This window comes from Miniopterus schreibersii (genome assembly GCF_964146895.1).
Source record: "Miniopterus schreibersii genome assembly, chromosome: X".
NCBI classification, from domain to species: domain Eukaryota; kingdom Metazoa; phylum Chordata; class Mammalia; order Chiroptera; family Miniopteridae; genus Miniopterus; species Miniopterus schreibersii.
In genome coordinates, this window is record NC_138104.1 from 63,920,708 (window position 1) to 63,944,778 (window position 24,071).

At 38.8% G+C, this 24,071-nt stretch overlaps 1 protein-coding gene across 3 annotated transcripts in view; it reads right to left on the bottom strand.

The window, feature by feature from the left end:
- Nucleotides 1–24,071, bottom strand: part of ZDHHC15 (zDHHC palmitoyltransferase 15) — a 180,421-nt gene that overhangs the window by 123,456 nt on the left and 32,894 nt on the right. The window lies entirely within an intron of this gene.

Consider the following 24,071-nt stretch of genomic DNA (forward strand, 5'->3'; position numbering starts at 1 on the left):
CCCATACAACGGCCTACTGCAGTTTCAGATTGAATTCCGTCTGTTGCCTTTTCTGTATGGGTAGTTTCAGAAGACTGGGCTCAGTAGGATTGATCAAAAGAGACTCTGGTGTGCGTGTTGTCTGCCCAGCTACCAGAAGGGATTTTAAGCATTTCCTCCGGTTCCCAAACAATAGTCCCTGAGTGTCTTAATCTTGTAATATCTTCCTAGGAGCTGTTCTCCCTTCTCCAACTGAATTGTGCACAGCGGGGCATATCTGGGACTTCAGTGAGCTGAACTAGCCTTTTTCCTATTGGGGGTGGTGTTCCTAGCCTGCAGGAGAGGTAGGCATGCTCCACCCCTCATTTCCCGGTTCTGGCTCACTGATCTCACAGCACCCTCAGTTCAAACTCTCCACAATGAAAGCACAAGTCCCAGCTTTCACTGGTCTGTCTCCCTAATGCAAGCTAGGAAGGTGGATGCTGTGAGGTGCCAGCCAGTAACCAAAAACATGTAAAGTAAAAAATAGGCAGAAAACCTGTTTTGCGAGGATCTAGCACCCTTGTTCGTTGGATCCAAGCATGAGGGGTTACAAAGTCAGCCCCAAGCAGGTCTCCTACACAGCTGATTTCAGTATAGCTGGGGCAGCTCTGTGCGCTATCCTGGCTCTCTTCAGAGCAGGTCAAAAATCTCTGATCGACACCCTAGCTGGTTTGGCTTGGTGGTAAGAGCATCAGCCCACAAACTGAAGGATCCCGGGTTTGATTCTAGCCTAGGGCACGCATCTGGGTTGCAGGCTTGATCCCAGGCCTGGGTTGGTGCTCGAGCAGGAAGCAGCCAATTGATATGTCTCTCTCACATTGATGTTTCTATCTCTCTCTTCCTCTTCCTCTCTCTCTGAAAAGCAATGGGAAAAAATATCCTCAGGTGAGGATTAGAAAAAGAAAAAGAGAAAACAAAAATCTGATCTGCACCACCAATCCCTCTCTCTGGCAGTGGGAGGGCTCTCTTCCCCTTCCCTGAGCGCCACAATTTAAATGCTTGCTGAGGTTCTATACAATCCCTTACAGGAAAGCAGAGGATCCATTTAGGTGGCTGCTGGGTGCAGCCCACATAGCCCTTTGTATTCAGAAGCTACACACTGTGGGACAACCTTTCCTGTGTTTAGCACCTGGGGTGAATCTTTCCTACCTGGGCTGCCATCATTAGGCAAGTTGTTTCACTTGGAAGGCATGGCCCCCTCCTCTCAGGCAGACTGTATCTCTGGATCCTTCTGCCCAGTATGCACAGGCTCTCCTTCCCTTCTCCACTGCTCCGGGTTTGAGATCCCTGCTTTTGGATGCCAGTTCACACTCACAAGGGGGGAGGGGAATATTTGCAGCCTCTAACCTTCAGGCCTCACAGCCAAAACTCACTTCAAGGGGGATTCCCCCTTTCTATGCCTTCCCCTCTCTTACAAGTCTCTACAATGTTTCTTCAGTGCTTCTCAGAGCTCCTTATTCGAAATATGTCCATCAGCTATATTTCTCTTGTTTTCCAATCTGGCTACACAATATTTTAGCTGTAAATCCAGTCTGTGGCCAGAAGCAAGGGTGTTTTGCTTCTTGTTAAAGCACTGCCATCTTGCCGACTTCTTGTGAGCCAATTTTTCACTAGCTGGGAAAGTAACAGGAGTTGTCACAACCCCAGCTTGATTCTTTCAGAATGTTTTACCTTTTACTGGTGTCACCAATAAATCTTGTATGTCATTAATATGATGTTGACTTGATTTATTTTAATACTATAAACTTTTATATTTGGAAGAGTCCTTAAATGCCATTTTGTTTAACTGTATCTATGATGTATAAATCTGCTTTGCAGTATCCCTAATACTTGGTCGGTCACCCAGCTTTTGTTTTAACACCTGAAGTAGTGGGAATCTTATCAACTCTTGAGGCAGCCCATTCTATTAATAGATAACTCTGATTGTTAGACATGTCGTCCTCATATCAAGCAGAAGTATGCCACCTGGTAATTCCCTCCCATTGATGCTCATTTTTATCCCTGGAGAGCAATCATATTTGCTTAAAAATAAAAAGGGTTGTATCTGGACATTTAAAGGTCTTTTATAACTGAAAAATCAAACAACTCAATAAAAACAGGCAGAAGACATAGACACTTTATAAAAGTAGATATACAGATGGCAAACGAGCACATAAAAAGATGTTTATCACCAGTCATTACCAAAGTGCAAATTAAAACCACAAGGAGATATGACTTCATTCACACTAAAATGGTTTTAAAAAAACTGAAAATGCCAAGTCACAGTGAAAATGTAGAACAATTGGAACTGTCATGTATCACTGATGGTGATGTAAAATGGTACAACTACTTTGGAAAACATTTTGATAGGTTCTTATAAAGTTAAACCATACAATCCAGGGATCCCATTCTTAAGGATTTTTATTTCCAAGAGAAATAAAAATATACATTTCCATGAAGCCTGTACATAAATATTCTTATCAGCTTTATTCATAATAGCCAAAAACTGGAAACCCAAATGCTCATCAACTTGTGAATAAATAAGCAAATTTTGTTGCATTTATAATATAGAATATCACTCAGCAATGAAAAGGAAGAAACTAATACACACACTAACATGTACGAATCTTATATCCATACTGCTAAGTGAAAGAAGCCAGATACAAAGAGCTATGTAGTTTATGATTCAATTGATTATGACATTCTGAAAAAGGTAAAGCTATAGAGACAAAAACAGATCAGTAGTTATCAGGGTGGAGAGTGAGAAGACTGCTTGCAAATGGAGCAGAGAGAATATTTTCAAGGCAATGTAAATATTCTATGTCTTGACGGTAGTGGTGTTTATATAACTATATACATTTGCAAAAATGTGTGCACTTATCAACCTGTGCACTTATAAATGACATTCTTATTATATATAAATGATATCTCAATAACCTGACAAAACAAAGATATCTAAAAATGTGCCTTTTCCAACGTGAAATGATGCAGTCACAAGCCAAGGAACAAAGGCAGTCCCTGGAAGCTAAAAGAGACAAAATTTGGAATCAGGCCTGGCCAACACCATGATTTGAGACTTCTTCCCTCCAGAACATTAGAAAACAAATTTCTGTTGTTTTATGCCACCATGTTTGCGATAATTTGTTATGGCACCTCTAGCAAACTAATATGCTCTCTATACTCAGTTTTCTTATCCATAAGGACATATGATCATAGTTATTTCATAAGGCTTTAATGGGAATTAAATGAATCAACAGACCTAAAACATGTTAGAGCAGTAGCTGGCACATAAGTGCACTTGAAGTAATATTTATTATGACTCTAATAGTTAAATGACCTTAGTTATCTTTGTAAACTGGTAATAATAAAAATTACTTCTAACAACATCTAAATAAATAAAAAGAAAAATACGCCTTTTCTTTTAACGTCATTTCATCTTAGATTTTCTACCATTTAGCATAATAGATAGCTACTTAATTTGACTTCCAGTCAAATATTTTTATTTTCCTCATAACCATAATCAAATGTACTGGGAGTTATAGCTTATGTGACTGAAAGTAGTGTTGTTAGGTCCACAGCTAGAGTAGAAACCCAAATCATAACTCTGAAACTTATAATTAGCTGCACTCTAGCTGATCACTCTTCACATATATAGATCTCATCATTTTAGCTCTATATATGTCCCCACCAAGGGGTAACCTGAGAGAAATGGGAGTCATATTGGGAAGGGCACGGGAGCAAAGAAGTTCCAGATCAGCCCACTGGGGAGGGATATGTTAAAGCATGGGAGTCATAGCTTCAAAATGGTGTGTTTAACTATAGCTATATCAAGAGACTTGTCAAAATGAAAAGTACCAAGTGTTGTGTACAATAGAATCTTGTTCCATCCTTAACCCGTGCAGTGATTACTAAAGACGTACTTTATCCATTTCTATTTTGTTTATATTTTATGGAATTCTATTACTTTTATAATCAAGAAAACCAAAAAAGTTTTATTTCTTAAGCTCATCATTGGGGAATGGTTAAATAAATCATAGTATATCCATACTGTGGAATACCTTGAGATCACTAAAACTGAATATATGCTAACATGGAAAGACATCTATGATACATTAAGTGAAATAAGTCATAGAATAATATGCACTCTATCACCCAGTTAAAAAGCATTCAAACCTATACAAATATACATTCATGTGTTGTATGTAAATACAGAAAGATCTAAAATGATACAAATCAAGCTAAATATATTAGTAATCTGTGAATAGTGATAGGAGAGGCGGCAATGTGAAGAGGACTTTAATTTTTATCTTATACATTTTTGTATTGTTTGAATTTTCAATAAGCATTGTTTTTATAATGAAATAATATTGATATTATTAATTACATTAATTATTATAATTACATAAGAATATTTATAATAATGATTATATTAATATTATGATTAATATAATATTATTTTAGATGTAGGTTAGCCTCTGAAAAAAGCTTTTGTCTGGTCCCCAAAATACTCATTATAAAGTAATTTCACAATAATAAATATAAAACAGCATATTATTAAGAAAGCACTGAGATAACAGCTCAAACATTAATTGAGATTTCCTATACAGTCTGGAGGTGAGTATAAAAGATCATACTGTGGCCCAAACTTTTTCTTCCCAGTGCCCTGCCACCCTTCTGGTAAGTAATATATCACTAATAATAAATAAATTTAATTATTAGTGATATATAATAATCACTATATAATCTAGCTGACACAAAGCAGATATTTCCATGCTCAGGTTTTTCTAATGGAAAACTGAATTAGTTTTTGTATTAGTTTGCCAGAGCTGTCATACTAAAGTACCACAGAAATTCACTTTCTCAGAAATTTGGAGGCTAGGAGTACAAGATCAACGTGTCTGCATGGTTGGTTTCTTCTGAGGTCTCTTTTCTTGGTTGTCTTCCTGTGTCTTCACATGGTCTTCTTTCTGTGTGTATCTATGTCTTAATCTCCTCTTCCTACAAGGTCACCAGTCATGCTGATTAGGGCCCACCCTTATGAACTCATTTTAACTTAATTACCTCTTTAAAGTCCCTATCTCCAGATGCAGTCACAGTCTGAGGTATTTGGGTTAGGATATCATACAAATTTTGTGGGAGACACAATTCAGTCCATATGAGTTCTGTTATTTAGGAACTGCATCTATTTCTAAAAAATTAAATAAGTACAACCATTTCTAACTTTAAAAGAGAAACAGAGATTTGAGTATGCAAACCATTCAAAATTAAAATGAATTCCCAGAGAATGAGTTAAACTTTTGTATAAAAGTATTTTTGATCAATTTAATTAATACATTACTCTTTATTATATGTATATTATCTGAAAGATTGTGCCTAATATCATTCCTAAATTCATCCCTAGTGTCACCCATTCTTGGACCATACTCAATTTCTAACTTCCAGGTCATCCCAGATCCTCACTTCAGGGGTAGAGGAAGAAAGATTTCCCAGTCACGAGCTTCAAAATAGAGATAGTGTGATGCTGAATGAGATAATCTATGCAAAACACTTTTACAAAAGCAAAATGAATACATTATTATTATGTTTTTTAGTATAATCTATTAAAGATATGGACTCATGTCTTACAAAGAGCATTTCAGCCCATCTGGTGTGGCTCAGTAGTTGAGCATCAACCCATGCACCAAGAGGTCTCAGTTCAATTGCCAGTGAAGGCAAACACACGGGTTGTGGGATTAATCCCCAGTAGGGGGCATGCAGGAGGCAGCCAATACATGTTTCTCCTTCATGAATATTTCTATCTCTCTATCCCTCTCCCTTCCTCTCTCTCTATAATAAATAAAAACATATTTTTAAAAAATAAGGGCATTTTTGAGTCCTGTATAATCAAGGATGACATAATATTCTGGACTATGACCCAGGTGATCTGGGGTTTAGTCCTTTCTGTGCAGTAGAATCAGAATTATGACTAGGTCAACAGATTTTACTGTTTTCAGTTTCAGTTGTCCTACTTACAAAATACTAGTGCAAGGATTTTGACAATAGAACAGTAGTAGTAGGAATTATAGTCTTTAAATATGTTATGCTTCTTAAAGAACTTTTAGGTCCTTTCCAATGTTGATAACAATAACAATAATAGTATCTACTACTATTTATTTTGTACTTATCATATGTGCCAGGCACTATGCAAAAGACTTACATACATCATCTCATTTAGTGCTTCAAAAAACCATGAGAGGTAAGTATTGTTATTCTCATTTTACAGAGAAAGAAGGTGAAACTTAGTGAGGTTAAGTTCCCCATGGTCATATAGGTACTAAATGGCAAAATCAAGATTTGACTCCAGGTACATCTGACACCAAAGTCTGTGCTTATTACAATACTCTTAACAGTACATTAGAGATTAAAATTTATCAGATACTGTATTAGTTTCCTAAGACTCTCATAACAAATTACCATAATCTGGGTGGCTTTAAAAAAACATAAATTTATTCCCTTACAGTTCTGGAGGATAGAAGTCAGATATTAAAATATAGGAAGGTCATGCTCTCCATGAAGGTTCCAGGGGAGGATCCTACCTTGCTTTTTCCTACCTTCTGGTGGCTTCTGGAAATTCTTGTTGTCCCATGGTTTGTGGTAGTGTAACTCTAAACTCTGCCTCTATTTTCACATGGCCATCTTCTCTCGGTTATGTGTCTATGTATCCATGTTTTCCTTTTCCTTATAAGGACATCAGTCATAGGGGCCACATAATCCAGTATGACTACACCTTAACTTGAATACATCTACAAAGACTCTATTTTCAAATAAAGTCACATTCCCAGGTTTCCGGTGGACATAACTTTTGGAGGAACACTCTTCAAACCAGTAGAACCATTAAGCAGACACAAAAATGAAAAAAAACAACAAAACTTTTACAGTATGTTTGACTATGGTTTTCTTAAGTGGTGGAGACTGAATAAAAGGTTAAGGACACAGACAACAATGTGGTGAAAGCTAGGATGAGGGTTAGGGTGGAGGAGGGCAGTGAGGGGAAATGTGGGACATCTGTCATGGTGTCAACAATAAAAGAAGGAAAAAATTAGATGTGGAAAAAAATGTTATGTGATTTGTCCTATATATTTACTTTGCCTATGCCAAGCAATGTTTCTACTGGCAGTCATATGCTTTGCTGTATTCTACTTTAATAGAGCAGTGTAATATGAAACAAGTCACAAGAGAATCAAAAGATTAGCAGGGACCTCAAAGAGTCATTAGGCCTACTAGTGTGCTTCTAGGAAAGGCTCACTGATTCATCACCTGTTCTAGTGTTCAGAAGTTCTTACAGGTCTAACTTTCAATCTTCTGGTTACAATCAAATTTAATTTTAATTTATGAATTCCACTGTCTTTGAGAATCCAGACATATAAAAAAGATTACAAGTGAGATTGCTAATATTTAAGATTTACAAAACAGTTTACTGCTGTATATTTTTCTCCCACTAGCTCAAAATAAATCTGTAAGATGTTATTAAACTAGCTTCATTTTACAGAATTTGAGGTTCATAGAAGTTGAGTTACTTAACAAAGGTAATAGAGCTAATAAATTACAGAGCTGGAACTCCAACCAAACCTTCTGTCCCTAAACCCTGTGCTTTATCCCATTATGTACCACTGCAGAATAAAGTAAAATCTAATCTTATTATTTACTGTATTGATAAATTTAAGAGCTATTAGGAAGAAAGTGCTTTGCAATCATAGAATTTTAGAGTTAAAAGGGACCTTAAAAATCATAAATTGTGGTAACATAATTTAAAAAGCTCAAATCCTGGTAACTAAACCGATGCTACGAGGAAGATTTTGAACTGAGGCTTACAAATGACAACCTACACTGGTGTGGTTGAGTTCACTGATAAGACATCAAAAAATGAAGATAAAGTACTTTAAACACTAGGGAAAAAAGAGCAAGTGAGCATCAATTCTCTGAGGAAGAAGCTCCAGTAAGCAACTGAGGGAGTTGTACAATGAAAAGTAAAAGAGAAGTGTAAGTTTACTTAAGACCATGAAATTTGAAGTCAGAGAGTTCTGGGTTTGAATCCTACTACTTACTAGTCAGATGACCTGGGATATTCTTTAACCTCTCTAAACTTCAGTTTCCTTCTTTTTTTTTTCTTTTTTTTTTAAAAATATATCTTTTATTGATTTCAGAGAGAGGAAAGGAGAGGGAGAGAGAGAGATAGAAACATCAATGATGAGAGAGTCATTGATCGGCTGCAGCCCGCAACCCGGGCATGTGCCCTGACTGGAAATCGAACCCCGACCGCCTGGATCCCAGGTCGATGCTTAACCACTGAGCCATGCCTGGCCGGACTGGTTTCCTTCTTAATAAAATGGACATAAGCATGTCTGCATCATCGTAATGATGTATATATTGAAGGAAGCAAGGTATACTTAGCAGGTACTTGGCACAATAAATTATAATTTCCAATAATAATATTATTCTCATTATTCCTATTAAGATAGAACAATATCTAAACCACCACCTAAGTTGTTAGTTGTTTTAAAATTTTATTGTGGAAAATATTTATTTTAATTATATATACATATATGTATACACACACACACACACACACACACACACACACACATAATCTCTGACCTTAAGGACAATGTATAAGAATAAGAGGCAACTCAAAACTTGCTCTAAGGCTATAATAATAGGAGCATGTATTTACTGAGTCATCAGCATGTGCTTTACTTACCACTCTTGTGGTTTATATGCATTAACTCATTAAATCTTCACAACTTTACAAAATAGGTAGTATTAATATTTCTATACTACACATTAATAAAATGAGCACAAGGAGGGTAAAATAATTTACTAGGAAGTAGTGAAGCCAGGATTTGAATTTACACAGTTCAGCTCCAGAACTCATACTTTTAACTACTATGGTCTACTGTATTCCCACTACTCTGCACTGTAGCCTCTAAAGCCAACACCTCTATTAAATAAATAGCAGCAAACTAGAGTTTAAAACAGCACAATATGAATGTTATGTAGTTAATGAACTACAACAATTAATTCCCATGAAGTGAGAATTAAAAATGACTATATAAAGCAGCTACATGCATGCTTATGGTCATACCTGAAAAAATAATGTAAAGTTAAAGGTTTGTTAAAACTCATGCTTAGCTTACACATTTTTAATGGAAAATACAACAGTCTCATTATGATGGCAATATAAATTGCAGATCAAGACAAGATGAAAAGAGAGGGAAGATGGCGGCACTGTGAGAAGCAGCAGAGCACCCCCACTCCCAGCCATGGACTTGACTTACTTTTAATAAACTATGTAGCCAGCTTAGAAAAACCAGAGATACATACCTGAGTGGACATATTGCGAGCAGGGAGCACTGAAGAAACATCACAGAGTCCAGTAAAAGAGGGAGGTGTAGAAAGGGAGAGTCCCCCCTAAAGCCTGTGCTGGGCTCCATGCCCAGAGGCTTGGAGGCTGCAAAGCTCCCTCCCCTCGGGAGTGCGAACCAGCATCCAAATGCACGAATCTCACACGCAGAGTGGAGAGGGGAAGGAGAGCCCTACACGGAGGACAGAGGTACACAGGGGAGCCATATGTCTGCAAGGAGGGGACAGGGCCTTCCTAGGGAAACAAAGTTTGAATGGCGTCCATGTCCAGTGCCTAATGCTAAGGGAGCTAACCATAGGAAAGGCTGTCCCAAAGTGTGTGACACCCGAGTAGTAAGGGACCAGAGGACTGAACTGAGCGGCCGCACACAGGGACCTTCTGCCTCCCTGTAGGGCACTGTGTTGAGTCCCAGAAAGCATTTAAACTGCTTAACTCAGGGAAGGGGAGGAGAGCCCTCCCGCCCCCCGAGCTCCCAGTGCAGAGAGTCTGGAATATGTGACCAGCTGTAAGGGTGCCCTCATTGCCCTGAGCACCTGGTGGGGAGAGTCTGGGATTTGTGACCACACCTGAGGAATGCTGTGATGGAGCTTGGAGCCGCCTCAGCTTTGCTGAGATCAGCAGTGTGGGGAGCTGCTTCGAGCTGAATTTGGGTCCACTCCTGCTGGGTGCCTTGGCGCACGGAGAGCAGGACCTTGCAGGGTGGACTCTCTGCCTGTGTGTTGCTTTGTACTTTTTTGAGTTCTGATCCCTGTACTGGCTCCCACCTTCCCAGCATGCACTGGGCAGACAGATCACCTGAACCTGGGATTGATGTCTGCAGAGTAGACAGAGGTACTGTGCAAATGGTGCAACCAGCCAACCAGATCTGGGAAGGAAGGGTTGGAGCATGCCTGCCTCTCTAGCAGCCTGGGAGCACCACCTGAAACAAGAAAGGAGCTGGTCCAGGACACTGAGGCCCCAGACAAATCCGCAGGGCACAGTCCTGAGGGGGACATTACAAGAATAAGACTCTAAGGGACTGTTCTATGGGAACTGGAGGAAAAGCTGAAAACTCTGCTGGGGGCTGGGCAGGCAAAAGGCTCACTGGAATGTTTTTTTTAATCAAACCCACTGAGCCCAGCCTGCTGAAATGCCCCATACAGAAAAGGCAACAGACTGAACTGAGTCTGAAACTGAAGCAGGCCAGTGCATGGGGAACTAGAATCAGAGGATAGGGTAGTCAGAGGAGCTGGCTGTGGAGCATGGACTGACTCCCTCACGGTGAGTGCCTAACAGTGAGACCTGTAAGTAAGGGGATTGATATCCCTAGCTACACTAGCCATCCGGTACCCTAAACACTCTACAGAAGACTCTGGAGTAAGAGCAGGCAACTATAAGGTTGTAAAATAGGTTACAAGAGGAGGTGGTCCACAGAGAGCCTCAGATGTACCAACTACCTAAAACCACCAGAGCCAAATCTAGACAGCTCCTCACATTGGTTGATACACAAGTGCCTCCTAGGAGAACTGAAATGAGCATACAAAACAGTATAAGCTGCCCAGAAGAAACTCACCTGATTGAGAAAGGGGAGAAGTATCGGTTTTTTCATTTTAAATTTTATAATAATTAAAAAAAAAAATTTTTTTTAATTATAATTTTTTTTAATTTTATTTTTTTAAAGAATTTTGTTTTGCTTAGCTTGATCTTTGTTTTGTTTCTGTTTTGTTTTGTTTCTTTGCTTTGTTTTGTTTTATCCTTGCTTCTAATACCAAAAATTTCTTGATATTCCTGCTTAATTGCTGTGACTTTATCATAAAAACCAACAAGTTTACTGTTTTTCTCCATAGTTTCTCCCAAATTTCTTATTGGACTCCTTCCCTGCTAGGGATTTATCTTTCTCTCCTCTAAATCCATTGGCAAAACTTTTTTTCCTATTCTTCTTTTCTTTATTTTTTTTTCCACCTTGTGTCTTCTTTTCTATATGTTCGACTCTTAGTTTCTCTTATTATCTTTACTGTATTTTTAGTTTTACATTTTATTTTTTATTTTTAAATTTTATTTTTGTTTAAAATATTAAAGATGTTTCTTTTTCTCCGCAATGACCCGTTCCACCCTGTCCCATGCCCCTCCCAATTCCCTCTCTCCACCATTGTCCCTGTCCTTGGTTTGTGCATATAAACATATAAATTCTTTGGTTACTCTCTCCCACTCCACCTACCCGCCCTCCTCTGACATTCGTCAGTCTCATCTATACTTCAATGTAATTGAATCTATTCTGTTCATCAGTTTATTAAGTTCTTTAGATTCCACGTATAAGCAAGATCAGGTGATGTTTGTCTTTCTTTTCTTGGCTTATTTCACTTAGCATAACATTCTCCAGGTCCATCCATACTGTCCCATAGGGTATGAGATTCTTCTTCTTTACAGCTGCATAGTATTCCATGGTGAAAATGTCCCAAAGTTTTCTTAGCCACTCATCTACTGATGGGCAATTGGGCTCTTTCCAGATCTTAGCTATTGTAAACTGTGCTGCTATGAACATAGGGGTACATATATTCCTTCTGATTAATGTTTCAGGATTCTTAGGATACATTCCTAGGAGTGGAATCACTGGGTAAAAAGGCAGCTCCATTTTTAACTTTTTGAGGAACCTCCATAATGTTTTCCAAGGTGGCTGCACCAGTCTGCATTCCCACCAGCAGTGTACTAGGGTTCCCCTCTCTCCACATCCTCGCCAGCACATGTCGTTTGTTGATTTGTTGATGGTAGCCATTCTTACAGGTGTGAAGTGATACCTCGTTGTGGTTTTAATTTGCATCTCTCTGATGATTAGCAACCTCGAGCATTTTCTCATGTGTCTCTGGGTCATCTGTATGTCCTCTTTGGAGAAGTGTCTATTCAAGTCCTTTGCCCATTTAGTAATAGGGTTGTTTGACTTCCTCTTGCTGAGTACTATGAGTTCTTTGTACAATTTGGAAATTAGCCCCTTTTCAGATACATCCTTGGCAAATATGTTTTCCCAGACCTTGGGGTTGCTTTATATTTTGAGGCTGTTTTCTTTTGCTGTGCAGAAGGTTTTAAGTTTGATACAGTCCCATATGTTTATTTTTTCTTTTGTTTCTCTTGCCCTAGGAGATGTAGCAGTGAAAATTCCACTAGGTGGGATGTCTGTGACTTTACTCCCTATGATTTCTTCCAGGATTTTTATGGTTTCATGACTTACATTTAAGTCTTTTATCCATTTTGAGTTTATTTTTGTGTATGGCGAAAGTTGGTGGTCTAGTTTAATTTTTTGCCAGCACCACTTATTGAAGAGACTGTCTTTACTCCACTGGATACTCTTGCCTCCTTTGTCAAATATTAACTGACCATAATGGCATGGGTCTATTTCTGGGGTCTCTGTTCTCTTCCATTGATCTATATGCCTGTTGTAGTACCAATACCAGGCCATTTTGATTACAGTGGCTTTGTAACACAGTTTGAAATCCAGTAATGTGATCCCTCCCACTCTGTTCTTTTTTCTCTAGATGGCTGCAGCTATTCGGGGTCTTTTTGGGTTCCATATAAATTTTCGAAATGTTTGTTCCAGGTCTGTGAAATATGCTGTTGGTGTTTTAATAGGAATTGCATTGAATTTATAAATTGCTTTAGGTAGTATGGACATTTTAATGATATTAATTCTTAAAATCCATGAGCATGGTATATTCTTCCACTTGTTTAAATCTTCCTCTATTTCTTTTTTAAGTGTCATGTAGTTTTCCGAGTACAGGTCTGTTACATACTTGGTTAAGTTTATTCCTAAGTATCTTTTTTTTTAGTTACAATGGTAAATGGTATTGCTTCTTCAGTTTCTCTCTCTGAAAGTTCATTGTTGGTGTGTAACAATGCCATTGATTTCTGGATGTGGTTTTTGTATCCAGCAACCTTGACAAATTCATTTATCAAATCTAGTAGTACTTTGATGGAGTCTTTAGGGTTTTCTATGTACAGTATCATGTCATCTGCAAATAATGACAGTTTTACTTCCTCTCTTCCAATTTGGATACCTTTTATGTTTTCATCCTATCAGGTGGCTGTGGCAAGGACTTCCAGTACTATGTGGAATAAGAGTGGTGAAAGTGGACATCCCTGTCTTGTTCCGGTTTTTAATAGAAATGGTTTTAGTTTTTGCCCATTGATTATGACGTTGGCTGTAGGTCTGTCATATATGGCCTTTATTATGTTGAGGTATGATCCCTTTATTCTCACTTTGCTGACAGTTTTTATCAGAAATGGGTGCTGGATTTTGTCAAATGCTTTTTCTGCATCTATTGTTATGGTCATATGATTTTTGTCCTTCATTTTGTTTATGTGATGTATCACATTTGTTGATTTGTGGATGTTGTACCAGTCTTGCATTCGAAGAATAAATCCCAATTGGTGATGATGAATGATCTTTTTAATGTATTGCTGGATCTGGTTTGCTGGTTAATTTAGTGAGTATTTTAGCATCTATGTTCAGCTGGGATATTGGCCTGTAATGTTCTTTCTTTGTAGTATCTTTATCTGGTTTTTAGATTAAGATGATGCTGGCCAAATAAAAAGAGTTTGGGAGTTTTCCCTCCTCTTGAATTGTCTGGAATAGTTTGAATAGAATGGGTGTTAATTCTTCTTTGAATGTTTGGTAAAACTCGCCTGTAAATCCATCTGGTCCAGGATTTTTGTTTACTGGGAGTTTTTTGATTACTCCTTCAATTTCATTAGTTGTTATCGGCCTATTCAGGTTTTCTGCCTCTTCTTGATTCAGCTTTGGAAGGTCGTATGCTTCTAGGAATTTGTCCATTTCCCCTATGTTGTCCAATTAGTTGTCATTTAGTTGCTCATAATGTTTTCTTACAATCCTTTGTATTTCTGTTGGGTCAGTTGTTATATCATCTCTTTCATTTCTCATTTTGTTTATTTGGGTCCTCTCTTTGTTTCTTAGTGAGTCTGGCTAAAGGTGCATCAATCTTATTTACCTTTCCAAAGGACCAGCTCTTGGTTTCATTGTTTTATTGTTTGTTTTTTTTTGTCTCTATGTCATTAATTTCTGCTCTGTTTTTATTATTTCCTTCCTTCTACTTCCTTGGGGCTTTTCTTGCTGTTCTCGTTCTAGCTCTTTTAGTTGTTGTGTGAGATGGTTCATTAGAGCTTCTTCTTGTTTCTGAGATAGGCCTGTAATGCTATGAATTTTCCTCTGAGGACTGCTTTCGCCATGTCCCATAGATTTTGGGTTGTTGTCTGTTCATTTTTGTTACTTTCCATGAACTGTTTGATTTCTTCCTTGATCTCATTGGTAAACCATTCATTCTTTAATAACATGCTATTTAGCCGCCATTTGATTGAATATTTTTAAGTTTTTTTACAGTGGTTGATTTCTAGTTTCATGCATTTGTGATCTGAGAAGATGCTTGATATAATTTCAATCTTCTTATATTTGTAGAGACTTGCCTTGTGCTCTAACATGTGGTCTATTTTTGAGAATGTTCCATGTGCACTTGAGAAGAATGAGTATTCTGCTGCTTTGGGGTGAAATGCTCTGTAAATGTCCATTAAATCCTTTAGGTCTAGTGAGTCATTGAAAGTCTGTGTTTCCCTGTTGATTTTTTGCCTTGATGATCTGTCCAATGCTGACAGTGGGGTGTTAAAATTCCCCCACTATGTTGTGTTGCTGTCAATCTCCCCTTTAAAGTCCCCAAGAAATTTTTTATGTATTTAGGTGCTCCTGTATTGGGTGCATAAATGTTCATAAGGGTTATTTCCTCCTGCTGGATTGATCCCTTTAGTAATATGTAGTGACCGTCTTTGTCTCTTGTTATGGTCTTTATTTTGAAGTCTGTTTTGTTAGAAATAAGAATTGCTACTCAAGCTTTCTTTTCCTTTCCATAGCCATGGAATATTTTACTCCATCCTTTCACTTTTAGCATGTGTGAGTCTTTTGCTCTCAGGTGGGTGTCTTGTCGACAGCTTATATTTGAGTCCTGTTTTCTTATCCATTCAGCGAACCTATGTCTTTTGATTGGACCATTTATTCCGCTTACATTTAAGGTTACTACTGATATAAACTTATTTAATGCCATTTCCCTCTTTATGCTGATGTACCTTTCTCTCACTATTCCTTTTTTTTCTTAAAGCAGTCCTTTTAGCATTTCTTGCAATGCTGTTTTGGTGGTACTGAACTCCTTTAGCCTTCTTTAGTCTGGGAAGCTCTTTATTTCACCTTCAATTTTAAATGATACCCTTGCTGGATAAAGCAATCTTGGTTGCATGTTCTTGCTATTCATTACTTGGAGAACTTCATGGCACTCTTTTCTGGCCTGAAGAGTCTCTGCTGAGAAATCAGCTGTCAGCCTTATGGGGGATCCCTTGTAGGTCACTGCTTGTCTCTCTCTTGCAGCCCTTAATATCTTCTCTTTGTCCTTGACATTTTCCATTTTAATTATGATGTGTGTTGGAGTGGGTCTCTTTGGTTCCCTCTTATTTGGAACCCCCCTGTGCTTCCTGAACTTGTGCGGCTTTCTCCTTCTCCAGCTTAGAGAAGTTTTGTATCATTATTTCTTCCACCAAGTTCTTTATCCCTTGCTGTCTTTCCTCCCCCTCTGGTACTCCTATAATGTGAATGTTGTTTTGCTTCATGTTGTCCCAAAGCTCCCTTACACTGTCCTCATGCTTTTTAAGTGTTTTTCCTTTTTGCTGCTCTGATTGTGTGATTTTTTTCCTACCTTGTCTTCTAAGTCACTTATTCTATCCTATGCTTCATTGAGCGTGCTTTTAATTCCTTCCAGTGCATTCTTGATATCAGATACAGCATTGTTTATCTCTCTCTGAGTTTTGCTTATGGTATATATCTCTTTTTTCATGTTTTCACTAAGGTCCTCGATCCTATCGTCTAGTGACTTCTTAAGTTCCTTGAACATATTCATCATCAATACTCTGAACTCTGTCTCTGATAGCTTGCTTAACTCCATCTCATCAAAGACTTCTTGTGCCGATGTTTCTGTTTCTTTAATTTGGGGGTTGTTTCTTTGTCTCCCCATTTTGGTAGGTCTTAGTGTTTGTATCTATATATTAGATATATTTGCTGTCTCCCTGTCTTGTGGGATGGGATTTTGTCTTGTGGGTCCAGTGGAGCCCAGGGGTGTGTTTTCCTTATACTGCTGAGCTCTTTGCTCTAGGTGTGTCCCTCTTGTTGGTGTCCCTTTTGTGGTTTCTTTATGTTCTCCTGTTGTGCTTGGGTCTAGATTGTCATTGATAAGTCCTTGGGAGGACTCTCCTCTCAGGTTGGCTAATTGTGTCTCAGCCCCAACCTCGTCATATAAGCTGTTGTACAGGTGCTGGCAAGGCAGGACACGACACAACTAAACATCCAGGAAACAAGAGGTATCTTACAAAATATCTTGACAGTCACAATGCAAACAACCCGAGTGAAAATAGAACTGGGAGAGTGAAGGGAGCACTCCCACACACAAAAAAAGCTTAAAAAAAGAGAGAAAGAAAAGTAACGCTTAGAGAGAGAGAGAGATATGTATATTGTTGTTAATACTGGTGAAAATTTAGAGAATAATACTAAACTAAAATGTAAAAAATAAAGAAGCTACTGAGAGATAACAGAAGCATAGAAAAGATTCTGAAAGAAGGGCCAGCAAAAAATTAAGGGAGAGAATAGGAATAGGATAGTAGTTGAAAATGAAAAAACAAAAATACAATAAAGAGAATAAGAGAAACTAACAATCGAAAAAAAGACAGAAGGGAGGATAACAAAAGAATAAAAGAAAAGTAGAAAAAAGGAAAAGAAAAAAAAGTTATGCCAATGGATCGAGAAGAGAGAGAGAGATATAGCCCAGGCAGGGAGGGAGTCCGGTAAGCAATTTGGTGGAAACTACAGAGGAAAGCTGTAAACTTGGTTATAATGATAAAGTCCCAGTTGTTAAGCAGGGATATCAAGGAAGTCTTGATAGTAGAAGCAAAGATAAAATAAAACAAAGCAAGTAACCAAAACAAACCTAAAAACAAGCTAAGCAAGACAAAATGCTTTTATAAAAAAGAGAAAAAAAATTAGTTAAAAAATGTTTTAAAAATTTTTTTTTAAAAATTATCAAATTTAAAAAAGAAGAAAAAACAAATTTTCTCCCCTTTCACTTCTTCCTAATGAAAAAAAAGAAAAGATAAACACACAAATAAAAAACAAACAGAAAAAAAAACAAAAACAATAAAAAAGATGAAAAAAAGGTAGTCAATCAGGTGATTTTCTTCTGGGCAACTTACATTGTCTGAGACTCACTGTTTTGTATGCTGGTTTCAGTTCTCCCGGGAGGCACTTGTGTATCAGCCAATGTGAGGAGCAGTCTAGGTTTGGCTCTGGTCTCTTAGGTAGATGGTTGATCGGAGGCTCTTTGTCAACTATTTTGAAACCTTGTAGTTGCCTGGTATTACTCCAGAGTCTTCTGTAGAGTCTTTAGGGTGCAGGGTGGCTAGTGTAGCTCAGGGTATCACTCCCCTTAGAGGATTCACTGTCAGGCGCTCACTCTGCTGGAGTTAGTCTCTGCTCCACAGCCAGCTCCTTGGTCCCTATCTTGTCCTCTGATTCTAGTTCCCCAAGCTCTGTCTTGCTGCAGCTTCAGATTGATTTCAGCCTTTTGTCTTTTCTGTATGGGCGGTTTCAGCAGCCTGGGCTCAGTGGGTTCAATTAAAAACATTCTGGTGAGCCCTTTGCCTGCCAAGCCCCCAGCAGGGGTTTTCAGGTTTTCTTCCAGTTCCCAAACAATAGTCCCTGAGACTCTTATTCTTGTACAGTCCTCCTGTGAGCTGCTCTCCCTTCCCCCTCAGGACTGTGCCCTGCAGGGGGTATCTGGGGGCTCAGTGAGCGGGACCAGGCCCTTTCCTATGGTTGGCAGTGCTCCTGGCTGCAGGATAAGCAGGTGGGCTCTGCTCCTCCATTCTCAGCTCTGGTTGGCTGGTCGCACCAGGCCCGCCCCTCAGACAGTCTACTGTGTAGTCCCGAATCCCAGCCTCCGCTGGTCTGCGCAGTGCATGCGGGGAAGGTGGGAGCCAATTCCGCAATCAAACTAAAAACGCAGAAAGCAACACACAGGCAGAGAGTCCACCCTTCAAGGTCCTGCCAACTGCACACCAAGGCACCCAGTGAGAGAGGACCCAGAGTCAGCTCTACACAGCTGCTTGCACCGCTGGTCTCATCAAAGCTGGGGCAGCTTCATGCACCACCATAGCGCCCCTCAGGGCTGGTCACCAATCCCAGCTTCTCCACACCAGGAGCTCAGGACAGGGAGGGCACCTCCCTTCCCCCATGCCACGCAGATTCAGTGCTTTCTGAGGCTCAACATAATGCCCTACAGGAAGGCACAAAGTCCCGATGTGCTGCTGTTCAGCGCAGTCCTCTCGTCCCTTACCACTTAGGCGCCACAGACCTTGGGACAGCCTTCCCTATGGTAGGCACCCTGAGCATTAGACGCTGGTTGCAGCCGCCACTAGAAGCTTTGTTTCCTAGGAAGGCTCCAATCCCTCTGGGACTCACCACTTCCCTGGGTCCCTCTGCCCTGTGCGTGGGGCGCTCCTTCCCTTTTTGTCACTCTGGGTGTGAGATCCCCACTTTTGAATGCTGGTCTGCACTCCCGAGGGAACGGAGCCCTGCAGCCTCCAAGCCTTGCAGCTTGGAGCCCAGCACAGTCTTCAGGGGGGACTCCCCCTTCCAATAGCCCCACTCTCTTACCGGACTCCATCATGTTTCTTCATTGCTTCCCACTCACACTCCATCCACTCAGGTATGTGTCTCTGGTTTTTCCAAGCAGGTTACATAGGATTTTAGGAGTCAATCGAGTCCATGGCTAGGATCAGGGGTGCTCTGCTGCTTTTCACAGTGCCGCCATCTTCCCTCTCCCTAGTTTTTCACTTTCAACTATTATCCTATTCTTAGTCTCTTCCTTAATTGTTTCCTGGCCCTTTTTTTCAGAATCTTTTCTCTGCCTCTATTACCTCCCAATAGTTTTTATGTTTTTTACATTTCAGTTAAATATTAGCATTTTCTACATTTTCATCACTATTAACAAAAATATACTTCTTTCTCTTTAAACTTTATTTTTCTTTGGTTTTTCTTAAGCTTTTTATTTTCTCTAGAATTGTTGATCTCCCTTCACTCTCCAAGTTCTATTTGCGCTTGGGTTGTTTCCATTGTGACTGTCAACATATTTTGTAAGATACCCCTTGTTTCCTGGAAGTTTAGACAGGTATTGTCCTGCCTTGCTAACACCTGTACAACAGCTTTAATGACAAGGGTGGGGCTGAGACACACAGTTAGCCAAACTAAGAGGAGAGTCCTACCAAGGACTGCTCAACAACACTCCAGACCCAACCACAACAGGAGGACCCAAAGAATTCACAAAATGGACACCCACAAAAGGGACACGCCTAGAGGAAAGAGCTCAGAAGTATGAGGAAAAAGCATCTTTGGGCACCACTGGCCTCACAATACAAAATCTCACCCAAGAAGACTGGGAGACAGCAAATATATCTAACATATAGACACAAACACTAAGACCTACCAAAATGGGGAGACAAAGAACCCTCAAATCAAAGAAAAGGTAAAATCGCCACAAGAAGTCTTTGATGAGATGGAGTTAAGCAAGCTATCAGAAATAAAGTTCAGAGTATTGATTATGAAAACATTCAAGGAATTTAAGAAGACAGTAAATGATAAAATCGAGGACCTTAGTGAAAACATGAAAAAAGAGATACATAACATAAACAAAAATCAGACAGAGATAGAAAACGCTGTATCTGATATCAAAAATACACTGGAAGGAATTAAAAGAAGGCTCAATGAAGCATAGGATAGAATAAGTGACTTAGAAGACAAGGTAGAAAAAATCACACAATCAGAGCAGCAAATAGAAAAAACACTTAAAAAAGCATGAGGATAGTCTAAGGGAGCTTTGGGACAAGATGAAGTGAAACAACATTCGCATTATAGGAGTACCAGATGGGGAGGAGAGAGAGCAAAGGATAGAGAACTTGGTGGAGGGAATAATGGCAGAAAACTACCTTATGCTGGAGGGGGAGAAAGCCGCACAAGTTCAGGAAGCACAGGGGGGTTCCAAATAAGAGGGAACCAAAGAGACCCACTCCAACACACATCATAATTAAAATGGAAAATGTCAAGGACAAAGAGAAGATATTAAGGGCTGCAAGAGACACACGAGCTGTGACCTACAAGGGAACCCCCATAAGGCTGACAGCTCATTTCTCAGCAGCAACACTTCAGGCCAGAAGAGAGTGGCATGAAATTCTTAAAGTAACGAAAAGCAAAAACATGCAACCAAGGTTGCTTTATCCAGAAAGGCTATCATTTAATACTGAAGGTGAAATAAAGAGCTTCCCAGACTAAAAAAGGCTAAAGGAGTTCAGTACCACCAAAACAGCATTGCAAGAAATGCTAAAAGGACTGCTTTAAGAAAAAGAAGGAATAGTGAGAGAAAGGTACATCAGCATAACGGGGGAAAAGGGGCATTAAATAAGTTGATATCAAAAGTAGTCTTAAATGTAAATGGGATAAAAGGTCTAATCAAGAGACATAGAGTAGCTGAATGGATAAAAAACAACACCCAAATATATGCTGTCTACAAGAGACACAACTGAGGGCAAAAGACTCACACAGGCTAAAAGTGAAGGGATGGAGTAAAATATTCCATGCAAATGGAAAAGAACAGAAAGATGGAGTAGCAATTGTTATTTCTGTCAAAATACACTTCAAAATGAAGACCACAACAAGAGACGAAGATGGTCACTATATAATACTAAAGGGGTCAATCTAACAGGAAAAAATAACCTGTATAAACATTTATGCATCCAATATAGGAGCACCTAAATATATAATAAATTTCTTGGTGGACATTAAGAGGGAGATTGACAGCAACATAATCATAATAGGGGTTTTTAACACCCCACTGTCAGCATTGGACAGATCATCAAGACAAAAATCAACAGGGAAACACACACGTTAAATGACTCAATAGACCTAAGAGATTTAATGGACATTTACAAAACATTTCATCGCAAAGCAGCAGAATATACATTCTTCTCAAGTGCACATGGAAAATTATCAAAAAGAGATCACATGTTAGGGCTCAAGGCAAGTCTCTACAAATACAAAAAGATTCAAATCATATCAAGCATCATCTCAGATCACAATGCCATGAAACTAGAAATCAACCAGTAAATAAAAAACCTCAAAAATATTCAAACACATGGAAGCTAAATAGCATGCTACAAACAATTAATGGTTTACCAATGAGATCAAGGAAGAAATCAAAGGCTTCATGAAAAAAAATTTAAATGAAGAGACAACAAGCAAAAATCTATGGGGCACAGTGAAAGCAGTCCTGAGAGAAAAATTGATAGCATTATAGGCCTATCTCAAGAAATAAGAAAAAGCTCTAATGAAGCATCTAACACAAAAATAAAACAACTAGAACTAGAACAGCAAGAAAAGCTCTGAGGAAGTAGAAGGAAGAAAATAATATCAGAGCAGAAATTAATGACATAGATATTATAAAAAACTGAAAAAAATCAATGAAACCAAGAACTGGTCTTTGAAAAGATAAATAATATTGATGCACCTTTAGCCAGACTCAGGAAGAAACAAAGAGAGAAAACCCAAATAAATAAAATCAGAAATGAAAAAGGCAATATATCAACTGCCCCAACAGAAATACAAAGGATTGTAAGAAAACACTATGAGCAACTAGATGGCAATAAATTGAACAACATGGGTGAAATGGATATATTCGTAGAAGCATACAGTCTTTCAAAGGTGAATCAGGAAGAGGAAGAAAACCTGAATAGACTGATAACAACTCATGAAATTGAAGTAGTAATGAAAAACTCCCAGCAAACAAAATTCCTGGACCAGATGGATTTACAGGGGAGTTTTACCAAACATTCGAAAAAGAATTAACACCTATTCTTTTCAAATCATTCCAGAATATTCAATAGGATGGAAAACTTCAAAACTCTTTTCATGAGGCCAGCATCATCCTAATCTCAAAACCAGATAAAAATACTAAAAAGAAACAAAACTACAGGCCAATATCTCTGATGAACATAGATGCTAAAATCCTCACTAAAACACTAGCAAATCGGATACAGCAATACATTAAAAAGATTATACACCACGACCAAGTGGGATTTATTCTGGGGATGCAAGGTTGGTACAACATCCGCAAATCAATAAATGTGATATATCACAAACAAAATGAAGGACAAAAATCATATGATCATATCAATAGATGCAGGAAAATCATTCGACAAAATCCAGCAAGCATTTCTGAAGACACTGGTACAACAGACATATAGATCAATGGAACAGAATAGGGACCCCAGAAATAAACCCAAGCCACTATTGTCAGTATTTCACAAAGGAGGCAAGAGTATACAATGGAGTAAAGACAGTCTCTTCAATTAGTGTTGCTGGGAAAATTGGACAGCTACATGCAAAAAAATGAAACTGGACCACCAGCTTTCACCATACACAAAAATAAACTCAAAATGGACAAAAGACTTAAATGTAAGTCACGAAACCATAAAAATCCTGGAAGAAAACAGAGGCAGTAAAGTCACAGACATCCCAAGTAGTGGAATTTAAACTGATACATCTCTTAGGACAAGAGAAACAAAAGAAAAAGTAAACATATGGGACTACATCAAACTAAAAAGCTTCTGCACAGCAAAAGAAAACAGCCTCAAAATACAAAGGAGCCCCAAGGTCTGGGAAAACATATTTGCCAAGGATGTATCTGATAAGGGGCTAATTTCCAAAATGTACAAAGAACTCATACTATTCAGTAAGAGGAAGACAAACAACCCAATTAAAATATGGGAAAAGGATCTAAATGGACACTTCTCCAAAGAGTATATACAGATGGCCAAGAGACATATGAGGAAATGCTCAATGTTGCTAATCATCATAGAGATGCAAATTAAAACCACAATGAGGTATCACTTCACACCTGTCAGAATGGTTAACATCAACAAATCAACAAACGACTTTTGCTGGCAGGGATATAGAAAAATGGGAACCCTAGGACACTGATGGTAGGAGTGCAGACTGATGAAACCACTATCAAAAACAGTATGGAGGTTCTTCAAGAAGTTAAAAATGGTGCTGCCTTTTGACCCAGTGATCCCACTTCTAGGAATGTATCCTAAGAATCCTGAAACACTAATCAGAAAGAATATATGCACCCCTATGTTTATCACAGCACAATTTACAATAGCTAAGGTCTGGAAACAGCCCAACTGCCCATCAGGAGATAGGTGGATAAAAAAGCTGTGGGACATATACACCATGGAATACTATGCAGTTGTAAAGAAGAATGATCTTGTATCCTTTGGGACAGTATGGATGGAACTGGAGAATATTATGCTAAGTGAAATAAGCCAGGGAGAGAAAAGCAAACATCACATGATGTCGCTTATATGTGGAGTCTAAAGAACTTAATAAACTGATGAACAGAATTTATTCAATGACATGGAAGTATAGGTCAGACAGACAAATGTCAGAGGGATGGAGAAGGGCGGGAAGGTGGAGGGGGAGAGATTAACCAAAGTATTTATATGCATATATGCACAACCCAAGGACACGAACAATGGTGGGGAGAGGGAC